General features: G+C 46.0%; 1 long non-coding RNA gene across 1 annotated transcript in view; it reads right to left on the reverse strand.

Moving 5' to 3' along the window:
- Window positions 1-1,877: 1,877 nt before the first annotated feature.
- Window positions 1,878-12,118, reverse strand: part of LOC130607302 (uncharacterized) — a 122,562-nt gene continuing 112,321 nt past the window's right edge. Inside the window, exon 3 of the long non-coding RNA XR_008974210.1 lies at window positions 1,878-2,063. This is a non-coding gene — a long non-coding RNA (uncharacterized LOC130607302). The remainder of the gene's footprint in view (window positions 2,064-12,118) is intronic.

Consider the following 12,118-nt stretch of genomic DNA (forward strand, 5'->3'; position numbering starts at 1 on the left):
CCAGGGCCTTGGTAAGGATGTGAGGCACAGCAGCCCTTTCAACCAGCCCAGCAAGGCTACTGCCAGTGAGTCTTTGCTCAGCCACATGGCTGCAGGCACCACAGCCCTCAGCTTGGTTCAGCCTCAACATCTTTCACTGCTGTGACATGGATTTCTCCAGGGGTCTTCTGAATGTGGATGAAATGTTAGGATCAGGATGAGCCAAACTGGCCCACTGGGGCCTCTTCTCTCTAATATCTTCATTCTGTCAAAATTATACTTGATCGTGTTTTGTTACTGTTGTTACTAACTTTCACCTCTGCCTCAGCAATTCCATCTGGTAGGTCATATTCCTCTATCTGATTGCTTTTTGGACAAAAACATGCTCACTGGGGCCTGCTTGGAATTAGTTTTTATTTCCACTGGATGCTCAGCTCAACCCCACAGTTTCCCTGACTTAACACAGACGGGGTCAAACCACCTTTGCCTTTCTGGCACATGGATTCAAGTGCTGATTCCCATGTGCTACAATAACCTCATTACATTTTTAACAATCTCCAAGGGAAAGTCGTTTACAGGGACTGGAACTGAAAAGTGCAAGTTTCGTATCATCCTCTTGCATGTGCACTTGTGCAGTTATTAAATCAGTAATGCTAGGAGAAAAAAAAATACTGTCTTGGTTATGTCCTCAGGACATTCTCCGAAGACTGATGATGCACATCTGCCTTAACTGTCTGAGTCTGAAATAATTAAAGACCACTCTGCTTTCCCTTCCATTAATTTCATTGAGTATCTGGAAACTCTTTTTTATTTAGAGTCTTATTCCTGCCTTGTAAGAACACCATCCCCAATGACATTTCCACCTCCCATAATTATAACAACTTGAACACTAAGGTGTAATGAGTGGCTGCAACACTACTGGCTACTGCACAGTTGCCATTTACACCCACTGGTGCTCTGTTGTGTTAGGACAGGGTGGAATAAAAAGATTTCTCATCTCTGAAAGATCTCTGGTGGTGTCCAAGGCCAGGTTGGACAGAGCCTTAGGTGACATGGTTTAGTGTGAGGTGTCCCTGCCCATGGCAGGGGGGTTGGAACTAGATGATCTTAAGGTCCTTTCCAACCCTAACTATTCTATGATTCTAAAAGACTGCAGAAAGGCCCCTCTTTAAGGTTACATCGCTGGCTTGCTCTGCATAGGATTGCAATATTCAAAAGTCTGGAGGCTTTGCAGGTGTGCACAGGAAAGGCAATGCAAACCCTCCTCCAGCCACAAAGATGACAGACTGGCTTGAAGGAAGGACTTGGCTATCTAGCCAGTTAACCAACCAATCAAACAGTTGATGGGTGAATTACAGATGCTAGTGCTAGCAGACTTCTCAGAGCTCCTAAGAAGGCAGAGGAAAACAAAACAGAGCAGGAAGTGTTTTAAAGATGCTTATAGCTACCTAGCTGGGGTGTGACAACCACACATCATGGTGGCAGGCCCCAGGGAGCCGAAACAGTTACCTGTACAGAAGAGGGACTAACAGCTAGTAGGACCAATTGCAGCTCTGTGTCTCTCTCTGTGCAAGCTGAGGCTGAACCGCGCACTGGCAAAGTGGCCTCCCTCTGATCTCTTCTGCTTCTCACCTTGCATTCTTTCCCTCCTTCCTTATTCTTCTCTTCCATGGATATTCCTATAGACATTACAGGGAAAAAGGACTATTTCTGACCATGGCCACAAAGACTGGGAAGGAAGGAAGACTGACCCTTAAATGGAGATGCTGGCTTGGGGAAACAGCAAAATACCCCTTCAAATATTTAACACCTTCTATTCTAACTACAAAATATTACCTCTTCCCCAGACAGGATGTCAGGTAAATGTAAATTTTTTTTTCAAGTAATAAACTGAAAAATAGCAGTCCCCAACCCATTTTTTATTTTACCTAACTTCTGTTTCCTTGCTTGTACATGTCAATATTTACAAGCTCTACCACTTCTTGGATTATTTATTTTCTCTGGTCTATTTCACTCAGTGAAAAATTTCTCCGGCTTGGGACTTGACAGTTTGTTGCTGATATCCATCTTTATTAACTTCACTGCTGAAGAAAAACAACAACAGCATATAGTCTTAAAAAAAAAAACCAAACAAACTCAGAATGATGCTTAAATCTGGTGGGGGGAAAAAATTGCCAAAAATAGCCAAAGGTTGCCAGCATCTACGGATGCCACTGAAAGGCACTTCTCCCTTCACTTCATTAGCAGTCAGTAAACTCACTGACAATCAGCAAGAGAGCTGCTGTCACCATACCTGACGGGATGGTGGGGAGGGTTGCTCTTCTTGCCTCCCTGCATCACACTTTTTTCCGCTTAGGGGCAGGACTGAAATGGCTCAGAGCTGCCAGGCTCCCTCCTGTCATCCCCAGTGAGCTCTGAAACACGGGAGCCTGACAGACAGTAACCATTTCTTCAGATAACTTTTAAATTTGGCCTTTGAATGAAAATGAACTGTGCACTTTTAAAGCATTCCCTGTAATGTGTAATGCAGGATGATGAAAAAGGTTTCTCCCTCTTTGTTAGTTAGATGAGGGCTTAGGCGCACCTCCATTTCACAACTCCCTACCATCACCAAAGGGCACTCCAAGACAATCTGAACTTCTCCAAGGTATTTCTAGCACTTCTCAATATGGAACTCATTGCTCTCTAAGCAGAGCTGCCAGAATAGAAGGTTGTGCCGGTGGGTCTCATCTTCTTCAGCGCAACATCCTCTGACTTGGCTCAAGCAGAGGATTTGCCAGAGCTTTGCTGCCTTTGCACCAAAATGAATCAGAGCCCACCCCCATATTACATCTACCACTCAAAATGTGGGGGCAGAGACATCTTTAATCAATCTGGATAGACTGAGCCCATCCTTTCACGTTTTTCCTGTCTTGTGTTTTCAGAGTCAGAGCACAAGCAAGACAGTCTGGCATGCATATACCTCTTTCGGCTGGCTCTTTTCATCTCTCTGTCCAGACTCTACAGAGTAATCTAAAAATAAACAAAGTCTCTAGCCCTGATAGTAGCAAAGATAACCTTCCCACCTCGAACCACCTACCAGCCGTGTAGGGGGATGCAGCTCAGCAGACAGAGAAGTCAGGGGATGTGATGGGGAGCTAGTTTCAGTCTATAGACACCTGCTGTACAGTCTCAAGACCTGGAGGGTCACACTGCATGGCCTGCCCAAGCCCAAAGTGCCACCAAACACTGTATGATGTCATGAAAGAGCAGCTCCAAGCCATTCAGCTGTCTTGATACAAACAGGGCGCAAAGTCTTGTTGTCTAGTAAGAGAGACCACCAGATAGACAGCAAGCCAGGACGCTGTAAAACACTCACAGAAACAGCATGGTAGCTCTCCTGAAGTTTGCTATCGCAGGACAGCCTTAGCATTGTGTGAAAGCAAGCACTCATTTCTATGTATGGACATGCCTGAGAAAGGGTTTGATTAAACCAGTTGACATTACACTAAGTCTCAGTTTGCTCTTTCATATTTTCTCTTTTCCCACTGCACCTATGCTTATTTAAAAGTAGCCACATGCCTAAATAGAAAAAGCTTTTCTGTGAGGTCCTATATTATTCCTTCTTTTCATCACTGTCTGTACTGTGAAGGACAGAAAGGCAAAGGGCCTGGCTTGCACCCCAGCAGCATGGGCTCATGGAGGCTGACAGGTCATAGCACAATGGATGTTTCCAGTTTGGCAGGCTCTCTCTCCAAAGGGGTTTTCAAATTTCCTCTCTAGCCCCCTGTGACAGCCTTGGATTAATTTTGTCTGGAACTGAAGATTTATTACCATTGAGTCACTGTGGCTCACTGACCTGCTCTGCATCTTGAACCCAAAGTTCAGGTGCCATTTAGCTTCATCCTCCTTATCAGTTCACTGTGGGAATACCCTGGTGAGACTCACTGACTGCCCATTGCATCTTATCTTTCTGACTTTCCCTTTCAGCTGCAGATATCCTATGAGGGAGCCCTCTCAAAAGGATGACTGTGGTTGCATTGGCTGTAGGAGGTCAACAGTAAGGGCGGTGAGATTCACAGCACTCCTGATGCTTCCTCTGAGCATTTCAGGCACGCTAAAGCCAAAATATCGATACAAGAAATTCCAAGTTTTTGAATGAGATCAGCTTGGTGCCCAAGGGCCTGACTCTGCCCCAGTGGCTTTAGCTCTGGTTTACAGCCAAAGCTGAGAGAAATCTGTTTTCCAGTTCCCATTTGGATGCAGCTGAAATCCCACCAGAATGGTCCATCCTGGGAGCAGGCAGCGGGTCCTGGCTCCAGCCCAGATGGCAGGAGCGCTGTGAGAGGCTGCTCTCTCACAGTTCTCATCACTTTGGGCAGAGGTTAGTTCACGGGATTTGGCATCTTCAGACCCGAGCCTAGGCGATTCAACTCAGACTTGTGTTGCCTAAACCTAATTTGGATCTAATTGTAAATGGCTCTGGACAGCCCTGGAGAGCGTGGGAGATTTTATACTTTCTGCCTGAGAAAAGCTCCTCCAAATGCCGCGTTGTCAGGTAGCCCATATGTTTGTTTATTTGCCTGCTCACTTCCTCAGTCCCTTTCTGATTAATTTTGTGATGGCTGGCTTCAGTGACAGGTCCTTCCCACCAGCAGCTTGGGGACACCTGTAAGCTGTTCAGTGGGACGCATGACTGCAGGAGGGGGAGGAAGACAACAACCTAAAGCTCTTCCCCCTTGGAGGCCGCTGAAGACACTGTGGGGCTGCGGAGTAATTTTCCGCTGAGCTGGAAAGCGCCTCCACACTTCGGCACAGAGTCATCTCCACGGCACGCACCAAGCAGGGGAAGGACTGGCTTTGAGTCAGAGCTGCGCAGAGCGGAGCAGCTGCTTGCTTTACGTAGCACTGTGCGTGCAAGCGTGAGCCTGCCTGAGGTCAGCGTTACTCACAGCCGTATGCGGTCATGTCGCTCCCAAAAGCAGGGTGCTCGTGGTGGCTGAGGACACAATGGGTTGTGGTAATCTATTATTTTAAATGAAGGGTTTATTTCGTGAGCTCAGTGCTTTATTTCCCATCCTTCATGACTCATTAAGTCAGGTGAGACACCTCTGTTATTTACTTATACTTTTATATTTCAAGGGCAGATCCTAAATTGATATTTGTATCAGCTGAGCACCTTCTGAGGCCAAGCTCCTGCACTTACCTGCCTGCTTAGCTAGGGATTTATCTTACATTCATACCTGTACTATATGACTGCCTCCCTGACAGCCAGTTAGAGCAGCAGGTTTTTGACTATTTCCTTCACAACCAGCATCTAATTCCTGTGTTCTGTGCTTGTCAATAACTATTAATGCACTAAGGCAAAATAAAATAACTTCTACACATCTCAGTTAGCATTTTTGTTTGAAAAAACAACTGGAAAACTAAAAACACAAGAAATTTGTAAAGCTCAGGGAGTGGAAATGTTGCCATTTGACAAAAGAGACATTGGCCATGCATGGAAGACCTGAGAGAGCAGAGAAAACTACTGAAAAACATTCTTTAAAATAATATAAGATGATGACAAAATTATGACAAAAAAAAAGACAAGCTAACCCCATTTCAACTTTCACATTTCCTTTCCATAAAACCATTTGAAAGGAAAAAAGGGGGTTTCAGAGATGATATCCCCTCCGCCACTCAAAGCACTTAATCAGAAGTTTACAAACCAGTAAATCAAAGAAGACTGAAATTCCAGCCAGAGAAGCGAACAGCGAGATTAAGTGGATTAGTCTACTGTACAGGAATCCAAGGAATGCAGCCCGCATGTGCTTTTGTTGTGGATTACTCAGCAGCAACATTATGGTTTTACATCTCCCAGAAACATATGGGCATGTGCACTTGTGCAAACCAACAAGAAATAGCAGTCCCTAACATGCTGCTTCGCTGAACTGGCTGTGCTGATTTCAGCAGATACAGTGCTTTTCCAGGGAGAGACGGAGAGCATCTGAACAATTTGCTATACCTGTTGAAAAATGAAGCAGCAAACAAGCTACTAGTACCAGAAACAGGCAGACTTATCCATTCACAGGCAAAGATACGTTCCTATAACCATTCACCATCCACCTGTAATGATCCAGCAAAATCCCTCAGTTCTGCAAAACTTTCAGGAAGTCAGGTCCTGATCGAAACTTAGCATCTCTGATCAGTAACAGTTTTGGGGTTGTTTTAAATGGGTGCAATAGCAATTCACAGCCTTCACAGACTGTTGAAAGGGGGTGAGCAGAAACACAGGAAGAATCAGTGATGGATAAATGAACAAACTATTACTAGCCAGAGTTAACAGTTTGTGTTAGCAGTCAGTAATAAATAATTAATATAGCCGTAGGAGATATAAAGCCACTAACATGGTATCTCGCGCTTGGCTCTAAATGGAACTCAAGATAACCTACTTTGAACAGTAATGTGTTCACAGTATGTGGGAATTAACTGCTCAATGTAATAAGTACTATTGAATTTCCCATCTCTGAACAGATAAAGGGCAACTGCCACTAAAAACCACAATAATAACAGTAACTGAATGATAAAAAAAAGCAAACAAACCTGCTTTTCATTACATCCTTAAAATGTTATAGGTTAAAATAATCTTAAAAGGACTTAAAAAACAGCAATTAAATCTTTCAATTTCTGTTTTCCAAGACTGCAGCTGAGAAAACGAAAGAGGCCTAAGTGCCATACCGTGCTAGCCTTGCTAATAACTCTCTGTGAAAAATCTCATTAATTCAGTCTGGCTCTTCAGATCAGCCGCTAAGACCTTGTATTGTCAGTCATCCTCTGGCCTTTTCAGGATTTCCACAGCCTAACTAGCAGAGTCTCCATGGAAACCATGCAGTCATGCTTTGCACATCCCCAGAACTTTTTGTTCCTGACAAAGCTTGAAAAATCACATGCAGCATGGAGAGTTTAACACAGTGAACTAAACCCTGACCCACACTTATAAATGATAAACCCCAGCATACCAGCTTTATTATAAATGATTTCCTTACAAGATACTTAGCCAAGCCAGCAAAATGCTGAACTAGACAACATAGGAGGAATGCAGCTCTGGAGGGAGGAAACAAACAAACCGAAGTGAAACACAGAGTTTTGGGCTACTTCTGCCTCCTTTGAAAGCGCTGGAAGCGCATAGGTATGGAAACAAGCAGAGAGCAGGAAAAGTGCTTTGGAGTTGCCTTTCCCCAAACATGGCATCCCGCAGCCCTCCAAAGAGGAGTCAGCTCTCTCGTGACTGTGCAGCGTGACTGTGCGTCACATCTGTGCTGATTCACTTGTCTGGCTGTGCATCCCGATTGGCGGAGGCAGTGGCAGCTGGGTCTCCAGTCCTGTGGTGCCACTGAGACCCTGCCTGCACCTAGGATAGCCCTGGCCAAGCACTGCACACCTCTCCATCCCCCTGGGAGCAGGTGTTTGGTCGATGTAGCAAAACTGGTACCAGATACCATAGTGGCACACTGCTCTCAAAATGAGATTTGCCAGCTTGCAACTGGGAACCAGCAGGTTCAGAGTGTGTACACTTGTCCAACGGAGAATAAGAGCTAGCAACCTACTCAACAGCCGGGCTACCTTCACCCAAGCCTGGATATCTGAAAAGGGCTCTGCTGGGATGACCGGGGGAAGTGGTCACCACTTACTCTGACCCTTCTCATCCCTGCTGATGCATGGAGGGAGTACTCACGCTAACAAGCATCACTGACCAATATAAAATACTGAATATAGCCATCAGGGCAGGGATGAACAGGCAGTCTTTGCCTCCAGAAATAAGTCCATGGAAATCCCCACCACATGGCCTGTGCCTGGCTGTCGCTTGCTCCTTAGCACTGAAAGAGCCCTACTGCATTTTAGCTATCTCCTCTCAAGCAGTGCTGACAACTCATGACTGGGGAAGCAGTTGCACAAAGATGCTCTAGGTGAGTGGATCAGAGAAAGTCAGAAAGGTCACGTGTGGAGAAGGAGTCACTGCAGGCCAAACTCACTTCACCACAGTAAGTTCTCAGCGTTGGTGCAGATGAGCAACCACCCACCCCGCACAGCGTCTGGGTTTGTGAGAAAAGAGGTGACTCATAGCCGAGGGTCATGCTGTAATCTGGGAGGACTGCCAGGGGAGGGAGAGAGGCACACTCAGCCTGATCTGTGGTGAGCTCACTCCTTACGTGGGACGGAAGATGCAATCCACCGCAAGAGGATCAGAGAGCCCCGAGTGGGCTGAACCAGTCATCTGGGAGCTGGCAGCCGCGTGCTTCCACCCCTGAGTTGCAAATAATGAGTTCAGGATTAGGAAGTCAGCCTCACATGGGATGGCTCAGGAGGTGTTTGGCACATGCAGTCCCTCCCTGCTGGGATTCAGGAGGTCAGAGCAGGCTTTGTTTCCATGGGGCTCCCCCGATGCATCACCACAACGGATGGAAAACATTTCTCCACCTTCTCCTCCCCCAATGAGGAGTGGTGCAAAATCAGCAGGAAACCTTGTACCTTTGGGGCCTTTCAGAGGATAACCATAGGCATTGGAGCCAGCACGGTGTGGGACGTGCAAGCCAGACATATTTTGCCCTAGCTGGCCAGGACGCTCTGGGTCTGGCCCTGTGCAAGCTAGCAGAATTGCCTTGACACTGCTGTTCTTTGGCAAATGGCATATCCTGATGCTCTCTCTCAAAGCCATTCACTATCAATGCCAACCACCTGCTTCACTCACCACTCAAGCAGCTGCCACTTGGCTGCAGAGCATATGACCAGGTTAGGTACCTGCACAGTGGAAACCCAGGTCCTCATCCTCAGGTGGACATCCAGTCCCCCTTCCCTCATGAAGACCTTGCTGTACCCTGTAGGCTATTCACAAGGCCAGAAGAAGCAGATGGTGTTGGGCTGGAGCAGGAGCCTGAGTGGAATTACAGCCACTGCTTGCAACACCTTCAGTTTATTTGTTTGCACATGAGAACTGAGAGAACGAGATCTCAAGGGACATCCTGGGAGATGATTTTACGTAACAGTCTTGATTCCTGCTTGCTGTGCTGTGAAATTGTACATGTGTTGGATTAGAATCAATAAAACATCTTATTTCCATCTCTTGCTCTGATCTGTCATTTGCTTCAGCTTTGCCTCTCTTGCATCCAGAACAAGAGCTTCTGGCAGCCCAGGAGACATAGCAGACTGGAGCACTGCCTCAAAGACCTCAGAAATTACACTTACCTGCTGAATACAGTGTGAAATACAGCCCCCACCCCAAAAGAGCAGAATTATTGAAATACAACAGGATGACCACATGTACCACTTCAAAACCCAGGAAGGTGTGGAGATAGGTAGAGAATGGGATTTTTTGCCATAATTGTCAAGGTGAAACAGGTACCTCTGGAGGAGTTCTGGTCTCTTACCAGTTGCACTTGGCTCCTATTCCTCCATCTGCTCCAGCTGGGAGCTGGCACACCAATGAAGGTGACACCTGAGCTCAGTAAATACCTCCTGACTACATTCTGTGGTGGCCCTGGGCGACCCCAACCCCAGATGGAGCAAGATCACATAGCTAAAGAGCAGTGACGGTAGTAGGTTTGACACACAGGCTTCTGGGAGAGGGTGTTCCCCAGACGAACATCTTTTTTCTTTGCCATTAGCACAGGGCAGAGTGGAGAAAAGCTGCTTACTGGCAATGTCCAGCTGGGCTGGCATAGTAACCAAAGAAGCAGAGGTGGATCAGCCAAGGCTGACAATCCTGCTGTGTACTGCTTGGATTCTTCCCAGGCAACTCCTCCAAGTGACACTAGGACACTCATCTCTGGCATACTGGGACTGCAAAAGTACCTCCAACACCAAAATAGGGTCCAAGCCCACCTGCCCGGGCCCCAGTACTGCACAATGTGTTCAGACAAACTGAGGTCCTGAACAAAAGATACAGATTGTGATGGGTCAGCAGTGATTCCAACTCTGTCAATATCTAGGGATGACAATTCAGTATCCTTATCTGCAGCTCAGTAACTAAGGCACTAGCCAAGATTCAACCGATGATCACTAAAAGGACAAGGGAAAGTCTGTGAGCCTGAAGCTACTGCACAAGATTAGAATAAGCAAAGACTACTCTTCTGCTTTGCTACTGCAACTGCCTTTATTTTCCTGAAACTGCAGCCATATGGTTCTGGCTGAAATGTGGTTCTTAGCCTGGGACATGGCTGTAGAGCAGTAGTCGTTTACCTTGGTCAGAGGAAATGAGGCTGAGCATTGCAAGGAGACTCTGGTCCCCCAGAAGAGCTAGCATAGGATGCTTCCTTGTCAGCAGTGCTAGATCTGCTTTATGAGAAAGTGATCTGAGCTTGACAGCATACCACAAAAGAGATAAAAACCCTAGGAAGGAGGCAGAGAAAGCCTGCATATATCCAAGAGCTTGTTGCTCACCTAGTCTCAGCTTGCCCTGACCACTGCTTTCATGCCTTCAAGGGAAACCTCCCACAAAAAGCCACTGCCATCATTCTCAGATAACTCATCCATGCTGGAAGTGGATGTCCAGCAGAAGGGATGCTTGACTGCAGCATCTCCTTCCAGAAGGCACCTGCCTGCAGTCCTGTGGTGCAGGGGAGCTGCCAGCAGAGTAGAGCAGTCCCAGACTCACCAGCAATGCTCTCTGTTTTCTTCTGAGACCGTGCTCTGAACAGCCACCAATCCCACTGGTATCTGGGCTGACATGTTTGCACAGAAATAATGTGATAGATCACTTCAGGCACCGGCAATCTGAACCTGCTGCATAAAATGCCTTTTTCTGTGAGGTCTGGATTGTGATAGACAAGGTAAGGGGAAACCGGTCACTTCTCACATGCTCTCTGACTCAGAGCTTCCTCAGCTCTGCAACATCACCAGCTTGTTAAAATTCCTAGATATACAAGGCAAAATCCAAAAATCATAGGATTTGCAGTTTTGTGAAAAAGAGACTGTCACAGGAACTGGAGCTTACATATAAAAAGAGTAAATGGCACGTGTGGGGCATCCAGGAACACAGATCTTTCTTTGAATCTACAGAAGAAAAAGGGAGGCAAGAATGGACAGGTGAGACAGTCATAGAGCTAAGTGTGGGATGTCCACAGTGAAGGACAATCAGAGACAAGACAGCACATATTACCCGAAGTGCCGATGAAATTAACCTCCTTCAGGATCTTTTAAACAAATTTAAACTATGAACAAGCACAAGCTCTGGTTCAACATTTTTCTGTCATAGGGTTCCTGTGGTTTTGATCTAGCAGCATCTTGAAGAAACACAGCCTGACACTCCCTGTAGATATGGGCAGGCTATTTACCATTTCTCTGACTCCACTTTCTCCATCTTGACAACATTAGTAGCAGATACTTTATCAAGCCTTTCATAAAAACTATTTATTGGTAAAGCACTTGAAGAGCAATGCATGATGGCCATCCTCCTCCATTTCCCCCTGGAAGCAATAAGAGTTACAGATTTTTCAAGTTAAAGTTTCACCAGTGGTTGGGTTTTATGAGAGTTAAATATTATCCTAAATTGAACCAGCAGCTAAGCAAACAGATGATAAGCTTTTAGTGAACTCAGGAGTAGTATAGAGAAAAGCCACCCATGTACTTTGTGTACAGGTGTGCAGTGTTTATTCTCTTGCGTGAAGCTGTAAATGAACTTTACAGTTAGCTCCACAGTGATTCAGATACCATTAAGACTTTGTCGGGGGTGCAACTTGTCTCCTATTTGGCTAGACAACAGGCAAGGTCTACTGAAAACTCACCTTGAGCTGTCTACTTTTTCACTAGTTCTGTTAGCAGTCAAAATCTGGGTCACTGGACTTAATTTTACGAAGTCCAGTGACAGTCATTCCTGGCTCACCTACATTATGAACAGTCTGAGTAACTTCCATTGTTATAAGAAAAATTCTTTTTCTTCAGTGCCTTAGACACTTCACAGATATTTTCATTGAAGAGGAATGAAGAAGAAGAGAAACTCTTCACACTAGCTCCAAGGAGCGCTCCTGAGTCTTGCGTAACACCTTGAGGCTCAAGCTCTTTTCCTAATGCCTTCTGAACATACAAAGAGTTGAAAGTCCACCACGAGGTGACAGTGGGAGAACAGATCTCCATTCATCTCAGACGCTGCCCTCCACCAGCTCTCAGCCTCACCAATATGCAT

Source organism: Pezoporus wallicus, unplaced genomic scaffold, assembly GCF_028554395.1.
Source record: "Pezoporus wallicus isolate ANWC-B61680 ecotype Strahan unplaced genomic scaffold, APGP_CSIRO_Pwel_v1 contig_5485, whole genome shotgun sequence".
NCBI classification, from domain to species: Eukaryota; Metazoa; Chordata; class Aves; order Psittaciformes; family Psittacidae; genus Pezoporus; species Pezoporus wallicus.